The sequence below is a fragment of the Seriola aureovittata genome, chromosome 17 (assembly GCF_021018895.1).
Source record: "Seriola aureovittata isolate HTS-2021-v1 ecotype China chromosome 17, ASM2101889v1, whole genome shotgun sequence".
NCBI classification, from domain to species: Eukaryota; Metazoa; Chordata; class Actinopteri; order Carangiformes; family Carangidae; genus Seriola; species Seriola aureovittata.
In genome coordinates, this window is record NC_079380.1 from 9,665,650 (window position 1) to 9,683,128 (window position 17,479).

A 17,479-nucleotide genomic window follows, 5' to 3' on the forward strand; every position below is an offset into this window, starting at 1 on the left:
CAGTTTTCTCTGCTCAGGGGACAACTGAAATGATATCCTAGCAGCGGAAACAATAAATCGAAAGTGTACCTAAATGCTGAATAGCTGAATAAAAACCACTCATCTAATTTATCAATTAAAAAACACGCTTTGCCTGCCCATATGCCCGCCATTTGCATGTCTGTTATTCACTGTGTTGGCGAACAAGTGTTTTTTGCCCTTCACCTGAATGAAATATTCAGCAGGGAGCTTCACTGACACACAAACACACACTCACACTCTCTCTCTCTCTCTCTCTCACACATACACGCACACACACTGAGGTGGCGGAACACAAGTTAGTGTTAGCTTTGGGTGGGCAACAAGCAGACATCTTCATCTCCAGTGGTCTGAGTCACCGGGGTCGTCATTGCTATGCTCTGACCCACTCCAGGCCGCAGAGACACCTGAATCATTTTAATGGTTTCATCATATGGAGCCTCAGACACACGAGGAAGGATTACTGTGATTGCATCTGTCCCGCTCCAGTGATATCAGTCTGTGTGGCGGCATCACGGGGTCACGCAAGTCTGTGATTGAAGAAACCACTGCAACATTTTAACAAACCTACAAAAACATGACTGTAGTCTGGAGAGAGAGAAAAGTCTTTTTTTTTTGTAAAGTAATTTCAGATTATTTTTTTTTGTCTCCCCTGATAAGCAATTGAAAAGCAATTTCATGTTGAGAGTTGGGGGTAATATCTCACTTGAATCATATTTAGGTCAAAAATATCTGAGAAATGGATCTCATCTAAAACTGAGTTTTATAGCTCAGAATGTCACTGGTACAATACCGTATCTGGACAAATCAGGCGTGAATTCCTCTGATGAAGTTTTCCATACATGTCTGTGCAGTAAAAAACAGTAGCTACAGCTAGAAGTCAGTTAGCTCAATTTAGCATCTTCAGGGCTGAGCTTTAGAGGTGCTGATTGATAGACTGGTTTGGTTACCAATGGACAGACCTGGGCTAGCTGTTTCCAGTGTTTTTGCTAAGCTACGCTAACCAACATCTGGCTAAATATATGTCCAAAATTGTAAACTTTTCTTTTGAATCATATATATGTATAATTAAAGTAGAAAGGCATGGTTACATACACAGGATAAAACAGGGCTTTATGTTGTATTTGCTGAAGGAGCCAGTGGGCTTTTCAGCTGACTGCCTCCATATGCTGCATGCCTCACACGTGAAAGCTGCAGGCCGGAAACGAGGCAGGAGCTGTTCTCAGCGGCCCTTCCTACATGCTGCTTCTGTCTCTGTGGCTCTTGGGTTTGCCTTTGTGAGACCAAACTTATACAGCATTAACACTCTTCCTCTGTTTCACACAAAGTCCTTCATGTACACGTACCACAGTCTATGGCAAAAACAATGGCAAAACAATATTCATTCACCCCTGAAACTCTGAGTCAGAACAAACCTTATCCTCAGTCTCTTTTCCAGATCTGCGCTGGGAAAAATATGTTACTATTTCAATGTGATGGAACAGGCAACTTGCTTTTGCCAACAGCAGATTATTCATTGGATCATTACAGCAATACCAGCTGCTGCCCTTATACTTGCTGATTTGCGTATTCGACACCTCTGTAAACACTGCAAGCGGTAGTATTCATAACTCTTCCTGGCAGAGTGAATAGTACCAGTGAGTTACAGCGATGTTTAAAATCTACAGTAATTATTAAAAACGCTGCTTTCGCAGGCTTAAAGTAGCTGCGTTTTGATTTCTCCACATCCAGCCTTTCATGAAGCCTAGAAGAGACGTTTGGATTTATTTTTCCTTTGGCTTCTGTGGTCTCCTTTAAGGGACCCCCACCAGTGCTGTAGTCACTTGATTCAAAGTGTTTCCCTCCGAGAGCTGCTCTTTCAGAAAGTGATGTGTGATTATCTCCGCTAGTCACAATCCTAATCAAAATAAAGTTCAGACATACCGCGGCGTGAGCATTGTGTGGGACGGCACAGATGCTTCGGATGGTGAGAATCAGGTGTTACTCCTATTCTGCTGCGAACAAACAACCTGATGTGCAAGAAGTGAAGGGAACATTGAAAGTTTTATGTTAGGTATGAGGCCCGAGAGTCCTTCTCTGGGATTTTATTTAAACTTTTAGGAGCAACATAGGAGTATCTGTCCAACTACTGCTATGTTTTAACACTGCTCAGTGTCTCTGTGCAGGTTCTCAGAGACACCAGCAGAGTATTATAGCGGGAGAGACTGTCGGACAGTAAATACCTCCGAAAATAATCCAGGGTAAAACAATTGGGACCTGAGAAGTTATCAATATTTCATGACACTATCAACAAAATATTAACATAATGGAAGTGTGTGTGTATAGTCCAACACACACACACAGACAGACAGACAGACAGACACAGACACACACACACACACACAATCTTCTGTGTCAATATATGACTACAGTAATTCATTTATAGATTCAAAAAGGTTCATATAAGTGCACGATCCTCACAGGGATGGTGGTCCGTTTAAATTCCTGAGCTTTTTACTGATATTTGGAGTATATTATGCAACAGCAGCTCAAATCTCTCTTGCATAAACTCCCTATTCTTTTTGACTGCCACAGCCTTCATGCTAATGTCACAGATCAGTAACTGGAACTATCTATAAACCCCGCAGAGCTCTCTGTGGCAGCTCAGTGTTTGTATATCCTTGTGGTGACGGAGGCCTGAGCGGCCAGATGACAATTAGCAGCTTGTGCTGTACACGGCTCATGCATGACTTGACACTAACTGAATTTGATTGTAAGCAGCAGTATCATGTTTGCTCAGGATGGGGGAGATAAAGCTTCATTGGAGTTTTGGTTGCGGCAAAAAGTTAACATTCGCTATAATCATTTTACTGCACAATAGATCACTAATTTATAAAACAAGTTTCTTGAATTCCGTATTCTAGTTTAATTAAGCAGCCCCGCAGGCCTGAAGCCATTTGATTTCTTCAAATTAAAGCAAAGAGCTTTGTTAAAAGGTCCACACACAGAATACTGAAAACCCCTTTTTCTCCAAAAACTCTCCCGTGTAAAAACTTGGCAACCCAGGAAAAAGGCACAACTAATGGTTGTTTTCAATAATTTGTATGCCCAGACCAGTAAAGGCGTTATGCTTCCGCACAGAATAAGACTGAATGCACATGAGTGTAGATTGCTGCTGCATCAGTAATTACTTTTTCATTCTCGAACATTCAGTCAAAACCATCCTTTTGACACTGAGAGTTTACTGGTGCAGTGGTTAGCTCTGTCGCCCCACAACAAGAGTGTTATGGGTTTTAACCTAATGGTCGATCAGGGCCTCTTTCTTTGTGGTTGCCAGTTTGCATATTCTCCTGTACACGCATGCGTTTCCTTTGGGTGCGGGTTAGATTAATTGGCGACTCAATTGCCCAGTGTGAATGTGATTGTCATTGTTTTGTCTGTGGCTGATGTTGAAAAGTGAGAAAAATGTCCTTTCCTCACAACTTCCTCTTGACCTAAATGGAAAACATCATGAGGTCAACGAAAGATGTGAAGAATAATTTATAAGGATTTATAGGAAAAGGCAACCACGGTGCTGAGAGAATCTGACTGGATCCGACACTTATTCTAGGCTTAAATACAGTGACAAACTCAGTGCTATAGGCCTACAATTCAAGTAAGGCTTCCTGTCTCAAACAGAATCACACCCCTAAGAAAGGATCTTTTCAGCTTATAGGGGAACATTCAACCACCAATCAATCATAGGAGGTAACAACAAAAACAAGGACCGAAAGTTTAGCCAGTAAAATAATAATTAAATGAAAGTAAGGAACTGAGCAGGATGTGACAATAAATCATATTTTCCTGGCATGGACGCTTTTGAACTTTTTTATACATTTGTTAAGTATAGAAAAAAAATTTTTTTAATGCATTCCACAATGGGAGGGGATTTAATGAAACAATATTTAACTAAAATTCAATATGCTTCAGTGTGCTTGTTCTTTGAGATGACTCCTAACTGGATCTGAAAGAGAAGAAATCTATATTTATAGATTTTGATCTCAGCCAAACATGCAAAGATTTCCATAAGTTTTTAATCATGCCAGAAGCGTAAAACAGATGCTGTGTTGTCTACATTTCTGTAGGGTCTGTTGTGGTGAAACTGCAATGGTGCATCAGTTTAAATGTTGCTGACGCAAGGTACTGTGGGACGGCATTATTATTTTTATTATTATTATTACTATTACAGCTCTTATTGTGTCTGACACTTCCTAAGTTAGGAACCTACCTAAGCAAAAAAGACTATTCGACTGCAGCCTGGTTCTAAGTGTAAGCCCTGTGATTGACTGGCAACCTGTCCAGGCTGTATGCCACAACTCTCAAGGATAAGCAGGCATAGCTAAAGGATAATGGATGGAAATTATGCAAATTTGAATATCAATAATAAGCAGTGTTCGTTCTGCTGATGTGAGATATTTTAACAGCATCCCTGTGTTCATTTTGCAAACTGGTAATTTAAAATGAACAAAGTTATTACAAATAATGTACAATATAATATGGGTTCATGAATAAAATCCTGTGTTAATGAGCAGTAATTAACATGTCACACTAATAAGCTTATGAGGGATTTTGCGTCATGTCAAAACCTGGATGAAAATTTTAACTGAGAGTGAAGCCGTGCCCGACTGTCAACTTCCCAGAAATGAGTGTACGAATGTGTGCGTGTTCATACGTGCCTGAATGTGTGTGTGACATGCTTTTATTGCTTTATAGCTTCAATAACAGCACCTGCAATAATAGCTGAACATATGCCTGCTGTGTGTGAGTGCACTTCACTTGCCCCCCTCTCACCTTCACAGATGCAGTGGCATTCAAAAGAGTGAAGCACTTTTACCCCGAGTTTATCAAAACAATCCCTTTCCCTGCGCCATCTGTCAGAAAACACAGACCAGCTCACAACCTTTAACCCTCCTCTTTTTATTCAAGCAAGTCTGCAGAGCAGTAATGAAAAGTTTTACAGGAACTGAGGCAAGTATTTCTCTAAACACTTTCCAACCTCCACTGATCATACACTTCACAATCTGCTCTGCTTTTCTCACCGTTACGTGAGCTAGGGAATCATTTAAACAACACGATGTAGGCGGATGTCCTTTTGTCGGTATGCACAGCATCTGTGTGGGCTGCCTGCTGGGCTCAGCTCTCTTATGGATAGGGCACTGGAAGGCCCAGGCTCCCTGGCTGCAGTCAGACAGATGCAGACTGGTGGGCGCCTCATTGCTTACTGCCTGCAGACAGACACACAAGCAGCAGCTAGAAAAACACACCGGTTTGTTACGACTGGAAGAGCGATGTGGTTATACAGTCCATGCGTGCCTCAGTCCACGTCCCTGGTCTCTGAACCCACCATCAGTCTGTTTACATCCCATAACATGAGTCAGATGTTGTGAATGAAAAAACTAAATTGTGTAGGATGAGGAATGTTTCATCAGGATTATTATTATTATTGCCATTATGGATTTGTTTGTGGTGTGTACTAATTTAGCTTCAAAAAACTACACATACAGAAAGGAAGGAGGGTTAAAGGAATGGTTTGTCATTTTGGGAAATGTGCTTATCGCTCTAGAGAATTAAACGAAAAGATTACTATTGCTCTGTATGGTAAATATGAAGCTCCAGCCAGCAGCCTGTTAGCTTTGCCTAAAGACTGAAAACAGGAGAAACCAACTGTCCATTGTGCAACCACTCGTAAAACTTCACCATGTCATTAGTAAACGTTGGTTTTTGCTAAGATTAAACAAACAAGTTCTATCCATCCATTTTCTACCGCTTATCCTCTAGTAGGGTCGCGGGGGGGCTGGAGCCTATCCCAGCATCTTTTCAGGTGAGAGGCGGGGTACACCCTGGACAGGTCGCCAGTCCATCGCAGGGCAAACACATAGAGACAGACAACCATTCACACTCACAGCCACACCTATGGTCAATTTAGAGTATCCCATAAGCCTAGTCCCCATTTTGCATGTCTTTGGACTGTGGGAGGAAGCCGGAGTACCCGGAGAGAACCCACACTGGCACGGGGAGAACATGCAAACTCCACACAGAAAGATCCCACGGCCGAGCCGGAACCTTCTTGCTGTGAGGCGACAGCGCAAACCACTGCACCACCGTGCAGCTAACAAACAAGTTGCAGTGTGTTAATTATGCTATGCTAAGCTATCCGGCTGCTGATGGTAGCTTCATATTTAGCATACAGATATTAAAGTGGTATTGATCTTCTCCTTGGCAAGAGAGTAAACAAACATATTTCCCGAAAAGCAGAATGATTCCTTTACTACTATGAAATAAAGCTGCTCATTAAAATACTCAGTCAGCCACACAGCATGCATTATGTTGATGGGACACCAACACAGACAAAAGAAGAAGATAAAGTACTACAAAACTTTTACCAGATACTTTTTCCAGTAACATTTCTGGTTCAATCAAACTGCATGGCAAGTTGTTTATATTGCTTTGCAACTGAATTATAACAGTTGTTGGATATACACATATATAGCTAAATGTGTGGGTGAGTCTGACTGTGATTTTCTGTTTGTATGTTGTGCATACTTCAAGTAATAAGTGGGTGGATGGATGGATGGATGGATGCAGCGTGGTTGAGCAGTGGTCAGTGTAAAAGATAATTTTACATCAACTAAACATTAAAGCAAAGCAAATCTTTGTCAGCATGAACCCTTAATGATGGCTGAATCAGTATTGATGAGAGTGCCATGTAGTTTTTTCTGGGAATATTATTCATGTGTTATGAATGTATTTTTAGCTCAGAAAGTTAATGTGAAGGTGTCAGCAGTTTTTTTTTTTTTTTTTGTACAAACGCAGCATTTTCCTGCAAAATATGAGTCTGACATAAAGTATGAGCTAATATTAGCAGGCCTGCCTTTGTATTAGGTCCCATAATTACTACTAAAGAAGATTATAAAGAACCTGAATGAGCACCATCCTTCACGACTCAGAGGTTTTCCTCATCTGCATCTCTATTGGTATACTGCACGTCTCTACTGTCAAGTTGAGATGTTTCTTAAGACATTTCAAATGATGAAAGATGGCATCAGTTCCACAAGATGAATAATTAACTAGTTATTTTTACCTCTCTGGGGCATGAAGCGGCTGCCAGTACGTGTGCAGACAGGTGAGAGGATTGCTGACTGTATAAACGATGGCATTGAGTCAGAGGATCTCATGGTTTCACAGGCATGCAGCCAAGCTTGTTAATAAAAGGTCCTAGTAGGGGTTTGCTCTGCATTCAGAGTACTCTCAAATTTGAATAATTCAAATACAGAGGTATTGTACAGTTTGTCCTACACCCTGTGCCGCTGTTCTTGTATATAAAGTCATTATTGGGGAGAAATCTAAGAAAATGTTCCTCATTGTTGGGTTCTTAAAAAAGCACTCACTCCCTCACTTATTGGCAAACTTATTGGCATCAACTTGACGGATAAGGTTATGTTATGATACTCAAATGAAATCAGTCAATCCAAGTAACAGCGCTGTACTTGTTGACAATAGATAAATTGAGCCTAGGAGGCTGAACAAGCCTCTGAATCATGCATGTGGTACAATCCTCGCCAGTACTACGTGTAAAATATAGGTACAGCAGTATTTCCTATTTCTTGCCCCCAAGCTAATGGATAGAGAAGGAGTAGTAGGTAAAAAAAAATTATCAAAGCAAGCACTCAGGCACTTAGCCAATTTTAATTATATATGTCTTACATTCCCTGTCAAAATAATCCCACTGTGCATTCCCTGTAAGTGTATCAATACGAGCTGGACACTATTTACAGACATGGAGCTCCATTCCCTTGGTGGGGGGGGGGGGGGGGGGCAACCCTAAACCTAAACCAGAGTAGCTGGGAGAGCTGAAAGCACCAGCATCAGGTATTTTCAGCCTTTCTTCCATCTAAACCATAAATAAATCTCGTTCATTCCAGAGTCACGAGGTACAAGCTGCATGTCACAGCTGTTGGAATAACCGTGCCTCTTTTGTAAGGCTTTTAGTGTAGGTGGTGTGTTTATCCCACCGGTCACGCTGAGGCAGCCACCATGGGGCCTCGGCCATCCTCTCTGAGTGTTGGCTGAGTTTGCCCACGCTCTGCTCTCCACTGCGAGCTGTCTGTCTCTCACGGTGCCCGAGCTGTCAAATATCTTCACAGGAAACATAGAGGAGGAGGGGGCGCCGAGAGGGGACATAATTTTCACTAAATTACAGAGCAAGTATGACCCTCACACTATTTTTCTTTTTTCTGGCTCTTGGGGAAATTATGAGGTAAGTCTGACACCTTGACTGCTGGATGATGAGTGTCGACACAGGCAAAGCAGAGAGACAATAAACTTCACCGAGGGTAATACCTTGGCTTAAGCGACATTTCACTACCCCTGCAGAGCCACTGATAAGAAGATAAAATCTCAAATTGGTCTCCTTGTCTTAGTCGACAGGTGATTGATATTTCAGCGAAACAAAAGAAGTTTCAAAACCAGCTGAACCCAAACCGGCGTGAATGAAAACAAATCCCTCACTCAGGGACGAGTGCAAGTCCATCTCAGATGCCATTTAAAACTTTGGGGGACCTATAGCACGATATATGAGATGATTTATTATCTCGGTTTATCTTTGCTGACTAAATATTTAAATGAATGCAAATGGTACTCCCACAAAGGCTCATGGCTTGGGATCTGTGTCGTAACCTAGTCCCACTCAGTGCTCTACCTAGTGTTTATGCAAATGATTCAGAGTTAGTTTGCTTACTGCACTTCTTTGGTTAGTGCAGTGCAGGTTAAACTGGTGCCTACATGCATATTTTCTCTCCCTTTTATTGCTCTGATTTGTCTTTCTGTCGCTGCTTGTTATTGTCCACTGAGTCGAATTTCATATAAAGCCATTAGAGCAACTACAAAGGCTTCCATAATCTCTCATGGAATTATATACTTTATATTGTATATTGCATATTAGATATTGGACTGTTGGTCAGTGTGACAGCCCCAGGGCCACTACCAGGGCTTGTGTGTGTGTGTGTGTGTTGTGTTGCTGCTGTGTCGTGTTCTGTGTTCATGCAGGTTCCTGGGTGGATGGAGCTGATGAAGCCATCAGGGAAGTGGAGGCAGCTGGCCACTGTCCTCCACCTGGATTATATATATAAGACCTGAGGAGGCTCCCTCTTTGCGCTTCATCATCTTCTGTTGGAGTTTTGATTTTCTGTTTAGTTCATTTAGTATTTATTTTGTTAGTCTGGCCCTAGGTCCATCTGCCAATTTCCTTTGTAGAATTTGCCATTTTTCTTATCGTTGTTAAACAACACTCATTTCTGTTCAATAAACCTTCCTTTGTTTTAGTTACACCCATGCGCGCTTAAGCTTATTTGCTATGGTTTCAGAGCCGGGCCATAACAATCAGACAAAGCAAGACATCTGAGGTTGTTAATTTGAGTTCTAGGTAATTATGATGGACATTTCTCACTTTTTTCTTATGACAATAAATAAACAATGAATGGACTAGCCAAGAAAATAACCAGCTGATTGATCCTTAATGAAAATGCTCATCAGTTGAAGCCGTATATAAAATTGTTAAAATTACCTCCACCTTCTGCAAATGCTGCTTGAACATGAATGCATCACTTATAATATACTATTAGTGGGGTACTTTTACTTAAATACCATTTCAAATGCAGGGCATGTACGTTTAGAATGTTTACAGTATGGCATTGTAAAAGACTTCCTCTACCACTGCTAATATTTGTATTCAGATGTGCACGTGTGTGACAACATCATATTTATGGATTCTTCGAAGAAAATAAATAAATAAATAAATATATATATATTTACTATATCACCAAGTAACTCCATTTTGTCATTGGGTCACTGTTTATTATTCTACCAGGATCAGCTGACTGCTCTTTACTATGCTGTCATTCATTTCATTTTGTCCTTGGTTTAATCTTACCTCTGTATTTGTCGTCTGTAAACAGGGATGACAACAGAGAAGACGGGAACAATAGCAGAGAGACATTAATGCCAAGACATGTGCAGTCCCTTCACACCGCTGCAACACTCCATCTGTTCATCATGTCTGTGTGTTGCTATGAAGACAATAACAAGGTATGTAAGTAGGGCTGTTAAATGGCAACAAGCACCTCTGAGTGCAGCTCCCTATTTCTCGCACATAACATCATTGGTGAAGCAGAGCTGCCCGTCGCACTGCTTCACCAGTAAGATGGATCTCCTGCACTTCACTGACAGCACATATTCCATTATATCAACCAGCAGTCACCGTCTCCTCCCTTGAATCACTGCCAGCACTGGTACTTGCCTCAGCACCAAATTGGCTTAGCCAGTAAATGAAGGATTTGAATAATACATTCCACCTATCTGTCTCCTTTTCTTCTCCACCCGGACTGACTGGACTTCATTTAGTGACATTATAATCTTTCCACTTGCAGCAGTTTCTCCAGATTTACATGGCGCAATAGCAGTCTCCTCTGAAGCAAAACAAGTCAAAGTCTGATAACAAAAGCGGTATTGCTGTCATGTTTGTCTTTTAAAATTGCCTATTACACTTAAGTATTTAAAAACCTAAATTTCAGTTATATGTAGATGTTCTTAACTTGATTTAAATTTCTAAAACCAGTGGTACCACCACAGAGTTTTAGACAAGCCACAGGTAATCAAATCAGTTCCTGAGCAATACCAAAGCCTGCATCTACAACCTAACCTAACCACTTCAATGGTTAGAATTACCATTGAAGTTTTATGGAGGCTAAAATATTTATCATTGTTTCTGGAATCTCAAGGACAGATTCTTGAGTTTAATTTAGTATTTTTTTTTCTTCACAATAGCTCAGATAGATTCGAATTAAAATATGCATTTGTATTAAACTTAAATAGTCAATATGTAAATACGGGATATGTGTGAAAAAGTTAAAGAAAAAAGGAAATAAGATGCATATCAATGAAAGATTTGTTTGTTGTTTTGAATGCAATATTCAGACTTTGCTCAGCCATTCGTGAAATAGTAGACTGGAAAATCAGAGACACAATAATTGAGACTAATGTTTGATTTTAGCATTTGCTGAGGTGAAGTAATAAAATGTAGCTTAAAGCATGTGTACACTGTTGTGAAGTGACAAATTCAATGCTGCGCTTGCTTGTCGGGAAGGGACAATCAGGTTGAATGTAATGCTCAGCTTCGAGTTAAAACCCCTGAAAACATCAGTTTAGCTGGAAAAGTGGTAAAGCCGCTCAAATGCAAAGTGACAGAATAACTAGAGTGTTAAATATTACAATGTAAACACACATACTGCCACCTTGGATTGTATGCAAAGCCTGTTTGTTACATATGGTATCACCTTGTACCAAAACACAAACTAGATTTCTTGATTTTCTCAAAACCCACAAACCTGCTACATCAATAAACCCAGCAGCAGGGTGAGAAGAAGCCACTGCATTACACATTATACAGTCCCCTATATAGTATATATACTTACCTCAACTGTGCATTATAAATCATTAGTATATTATGAACAAAGGCACCTCATTCCATTGGGAATCAAAGCTCATACCTGGACAACATTAAAGCAACTGTGCCCTCCAGGTAAATTCAGCTGGGAAGGTTCATTCTAAAAGCCCATCCCACCTGCTGCACTCTGCAGAGTCCTCATGTCACATCTGAATAAAAAATAAACAAGACAAAGAGCCAATAAAAAAAAAGGCCTTCTCCAATATATCATAAGTAATATTTAGTGTGTTAGGATTCAGAATCAAAGCAGAAACATTGTCATTTGTCAAAATTCATGTAGCTTTAGCTGCTCAAAAGAAGAATAAGACCATTGGTTCTTCCTTATTCTGCCAGCTGTGGGCCCTCATATCTTCCAACCTGTATTTTGTGAATTCAAGGTGGTGTGCAGTGACGAGCGCAGAGGGCCGTCGGTGTCTGTAAGGGGTCACATTTCAGGTTCGCCCCGGGGTTGTGAAGATATTAGAGAGCCTGATACAGTGTGTCTGTCATTCAGAGTGCTGCAGCTGCAGTGCTGTGACTTCCTGGGCCGGGCTGTCTATGTCCACATTTCGCAGCTCCAATGTGACTGCTGCAATGAGACAAGACATTGCAGCATCTGTGCCAAGTCCTCACACAACCACTTGCTCCCTCTCAGAGAAGAGCATCTGCAGCCTGGCTGCCGCTTCCCGACTTGCTCGGGTCATCCCCAAGACTACGTCATTACAGAGGACATCAGGCTGCACTCTCCATAAATTAAATCTGGAACTGCATTTACACAGGGACAGACGATCTGGCTTTAACCCTTGAGGCACACATCAGATTTAGCCACAGCTACCATTTTCTATATTTTTTCTGCTCCTCTTGCACTGATCCCATTCAAGCAGGGGTTCCATCAACCTTGCCATGACTTCGACTGCAGGTTTGACCATGTTGTGATCACATCTGTGTGATAACCTTTGCGTGATTTTGTAAATAAACAGAGTGAAGAAACAGTTGGGTAACCACAAATTCAAATACACCTACATTTAAACATATTAACATCTCCTGTTTCTTTTAAGCACCGTCCTCTATCACACTGAGCGGGCGCAGGTGCATATGGGTGGGAATTTGTATTCTGGAGGTTCTTGCATTTAATAATTTATCATTGATATGTATTGATTTACTATCACAGGGACCAAGGCCTGACCTCTTCAGTGAAGTATGGTCTACTTCAATAGCTACCCTGTCTCCTCCCTTTCCCTACGCCTCCTACATTTAACCCTGAAATTTACAGACAAGTGCAAACACAATGTGCTCCTTTTTTCTTTTTTTTTGTACTTGTCCATTTATGTTACTGTGCCTGTGTGCTGTCATGACACATGCCTGTAAACATGCATTAAGACTTAAGACTGAAATCATACTGACTACAGTATAAAGACGCCATTTTTCAGAAACAATCTGTAGACACATTCATTTCTTTTAATTAGAACATCACATAGTCACACCAAATAGTATTAAACGGACATATTAACAACTTCTTTTGAATATTAAGGAGCCCCCTGCTGGTCGGACCAATGGACCTTTGTGCGAGGAGGAAAAAAAAAGAAAAAGATCTCCTTTCATGCAATACCAAATTGAACACACCCCCAACTCGACTGTGAAATTGAGCAATTCAAAAGCATTTCCAGCGCGGCGCTGCAGCCCATATTCAGAGGAGGGGGGGGGGGGGGGGGGGGGGGGGGGGGGAGGAAAGTTTGCTCATAGAGAAGCTGCTCAAGCCCCAAAGCCCCATGTATGTGACGTCGCTGACACTTCTCAGTCGCACTGTCTTCATTAACGTGACAATATTTTGCCTTTGTTGTTGTTGTTGTTTTTTTGTTTTTTTCTTCTCTACGAGACACTGACGACCATGCGTTTTTCACTTCAGCCGCTGGAGTTGGCATAAACCCTCCCGGCATCCGTGTTGAACCCGCCACCATTTATAGCCTCGCGGTGACAAACAATCTTATTATGAGATTTAAACTTTGCCTCGGCTAGACAGGAGGATCAACATGCGCTCCTCTCGCACTTACTCCCCACAGCTTCCCCAACTGATACAGTAGATACCTACCTACCTGCCTACCTACCTACCTAACCTACCCGCCTCCTTTGACTGTGGTTAAACGCCGGTGTCAGCTCTCGGTGTAATAGAAAAAGCCAAGCAGGGCTCCGGGTCTGTTCAGCATACATAAAGGCGAGCGCTGAGAGGAGCTCAGCCCTGAATTAAATCACTCACCGCTAAATGGATCTTTGAGACTCTATCTCGACGCAGTCAGCCGCCGCTTTGTGCGCCTTCAAACCGAAAACAGAAAACTGGGATTCTTTTTATTTCTACTATTATTATTATTACTTTTTTTTTTTTTTTTGACAATCTGACAGAAAAAAATCTCCCGTCTCTTTGAAAATGTCTCGTGTTCGTGGTGACATACAGTAAGCTGCCAGCTTTGTATCGGGAAGAGGCTCTTGCTCCGCGATCGTCAAGCAGGTAAGCTGGCACAGTGTTGCTGGATTTTACACTTTAATGTCGCAGAGTTTTACGCACAGCATACTGTATCCTACTTTATGTCTTTTGGATCCGCCTATAGCTGTCTTTAGGCGCTACGCTTTAAGGATTGAATATTAATGTTGGACTGTTGTGCTCTTGCAAAAATCTAAATGTTACTAAGTGAATACAAACGTTAGAAAACGCACAGCTGAACTTGCAGAAGTCGGTGCTTTTAGCTTCTGTTTCTGTGAGACCTTTTCCAAGCTGTCACGTCCTGTGAGCGGGACATGGAGGCACTTTTATCGCCTCGACTGCGATTCATGTGCGTGTGCTTGTGTGTGTGTGTGTGTGTGTGTGTGTGTGTGTGTGTGTGTGTTGCAAATAGTCTTTTAAGTTGAAGTTTTATCAATGTGAATATTCATTTACCTAAACAGTGGTGCGTTTTTATGACAGAATAGATTTTGCGTTTGTAATGCCGTGCAAACCCTCCACCTGATACAGCTCCAGTGAAAGTACTGTGGGCACTTCGCAACTGTAGACCTCCGGTATAACACCGCCCGCGTGAGATGTGCCTTCAGCACCACGGACAGCTCCCCGGCCGCTCTCCACTGAACCTGCAACGGCTCAACTTCATTTCACCTCTTTCTTCCACACACATACAACTTACATTAATTCACGTTCAAATGAGAACTAAACGCTAATGAGAAGGGTAGCTATTACTTATTACATCATTTTGATTTTAAACACAAATTAATAATAATAATAATAATTAAAAAAAAGAAGCTTTTTCTACTACACCACCAGGCCTACTCAGCCTACACAGTCACAGAATGACTGCCAGTTTCATCAAACTGCCCATCAAGCTAAAAGGACGCTCCACCATATCAAACCTTGCATTAAGTCATGATTCAGACAGTTTAAAGCACAAATATTAAATGATTAGTGCTCTGCATGGCCAGAAACTATTATGTTGTCATTACACAGGCTTGTGCTTACAACGCAGTGGCCCTGTGCAGTCTCACAAAGATTAGCTGAGGATTTTGCAGCATCTGAGCCATCTGTCTGGGAAATACATACTACAAACTGCATGCTAGACATGAATCTGATTTTAACTGCACAAGGATTGATTCAAATGAATCGACTTTTTCTTTTCTTTTTTCTTTTTAAGTCAGTACAGTCTAAATTTTCAAAAATGTTTAGTAGCCAGCTCTGAAGTGTTTCACACAAATGAAGAGTGAATTCTCTGTGTGAGAAAGAGGAGGAGGTGGTGGTGGTAGCAGTTGGGTGGGTGGGTGGGTGGGTGGAGGGAAAAGAGAGAGGGAGGAGGGGTCAGTCTGTAGTCCAAAGCATAGGGGTTGAAAAAATGCTGAAAGAATGCCAGGTTTAATATAACCTACACCTGCGGTCACAGCCAAAGAAATGACAAGCCTATAGGAACAATTCTGTGGCTTTCCACTCAGCTGCACTATGGACGTAGGTGTGGGAGTGCTGTATCATCTCTGTTCTGGCTAAATAATGTGTTACTGCCTTGGTGACATTTAAAGCTGGAAAGCATTTTGAATGTAAAGCTCAAACAATCTGTTTTATGCCACCGAGCTGCAAGTATTCTGTTAATTGTCAGCGCGTGCCCTCGTTCCAGTCATTTCAAACCGAAGATCAGCCCCAGCTCAGCCTTTTACCATCAATGTGAATCACATATCTTCCAACTTTTAATGTCTACAGTTACAACTGTTTGAAAACATCTCCGTTTTGCTGCTGTTGCTAAAGCTGTCTCTTGCATTAGCCTTCACATCTCCCTTTTCCTGTCCCCGTCTCCCTTATCTTGATTATGCAGCTGGATGATTGAGTCAGCTTTTTTGTATGCAAGTTGCCTTAGCTTGGTTCTTTGTGGAGGAGTGAGAGGGAGAGAGAGAGAGAAAGAGAGAAAGAGAGAGAGAGAGAGAGAGAGAGAGAGAGAGAGAGAGATCGTGCTGAGGATACTGAGAGAGAATTACAGCTTCTCATGACGGCGAGGAGTGGAAAAGACGAGGCCGCCCTGTACGATAAATTGCTGTTTGAGAGAGACAGATATCCTGGGGGGACAGCGGTTTTGGAAATGTGACCAACCTTTCTAAATGGAAATGGCAGCGCACATTATGGTTTTCCACAGCTCTATACCGAGGACGATTTAAATTGATGCATCCAAAACTCTTTGTTACCAAGTTTCTCTGATATAAACCTATTGTCTGACTTGACTGACGCACGTTATACAGTGAGTGTACACATATTCATGCAGGGTTATGGAGAGGACTGTACAGAACACGATATACAGTTTAAAGCACAAAAAAAAATCCTGGAATTGAAACTGACATCCGCAGTTTGAGTCTAGTTGGGAACTTTGATTAGATATCATTGCTCTCTTTCTCTCCCCATGTTTCCTGTTGCTTTCTACTACAAACTAAAGACATGAAATCATCTTTTAATCTATCCTGCAGCACTAACACAGGATAGATACAGTCAGCAGAAAGTACTCATGGGTGGATATGGGTGCGCTGAGGTGCTTATGCTTATAAATATGTCGTTTGCTGTGTCAGTAAAAAAAAAAAAAAAAAAAAGTTTATTTTCTCACACTAATGTCACGTTGTTGAAAAGTTACCGAGGCTTGGCCAACTGCACGATCAAGCAGCGCTGCTCTGGTTGTATGGTTAACAATGTGTAAAGTGTAATCAAAGGGACCAGTCAGGGTTTGCAGACAGAGCTGTGAAACATATGGCACAACAGCATGGCATATATCAGCTGTACAGCTCTCCACAACCGTAAAAATTCAAACGGCAATATGCTGTGCTGCGAGTAGTGTGTGGCATTTTACAAGAGCTGTTGCACCACCTCAGTCTGAAGTGTCCCATGTGACACTCAGCTGTTTAAAAACAAAAAAAAAAGGAGGAATGGGCTCTTTTTCCTCAGTTGTGAAGAATGGTAAGGTCATGAAATTAGTCACAGGGGGGAAACCAAAGAGAGGAAGAGAAAAAAATGTAATTTCTTCCGTATTAAGTGCTAGATGTCTGGACTAAAGAGGAAAAAAAGACCATATAAAGTAGTTTAGTTATAGTTACACACTTATTTGTGGTCCCATTTTTTCAGCAATAGCTATTAAATATATTTACAATCTGTAATTACCTCGTCATATATGTTTTTTTTTCAATGTTAATGGTGGGGGGCTCCATTCTTGGGTTGGATTAAAACTCATCATGAGGGATACACAGGAAATGATGCACACTTTTAATCCAGCATTACTGCTTCTCATGTTATCTCATTAATAACAGTCTCACTGTTCACTGAGTTGAATTAAGATACTGGCACTGTTTCACATCAAACACAATCAACTGGCAGAACGCGCGCTGGCGTTTTTGTCGCAAAGCACTCACGAGAATCCAAGCCAAGTTGAAATGATTTGACTGAATTCTTCATTAGAACGACACCAG

At 41.4% G+C, this 17,479-nt stretch overlaps 1 protein-coding gene across 1 annotated transcript in view; it reads left to right on the forward strand.

The window, feature by feature from the left end:
* Positions 1-13,246: 13,246 nt before the first annotated feature.
* The window catches only part of elfn1a (extracellular leucine-rich repeat and fibronectin type III domain containing 1a), a 72,558-nt gene continuing 68,325 nt past the window's right edge, over positions 13,247-17,479 (forward strand). The window contains exon 1 of the mRNA XM_056401899.1: positions 13,247-14,018. The gene's annotated coding sequence lies outside the window, so the exon portion shown is untranslated. The remainder of the gene's footprint in view (positions 14,019-17,479) is intronic.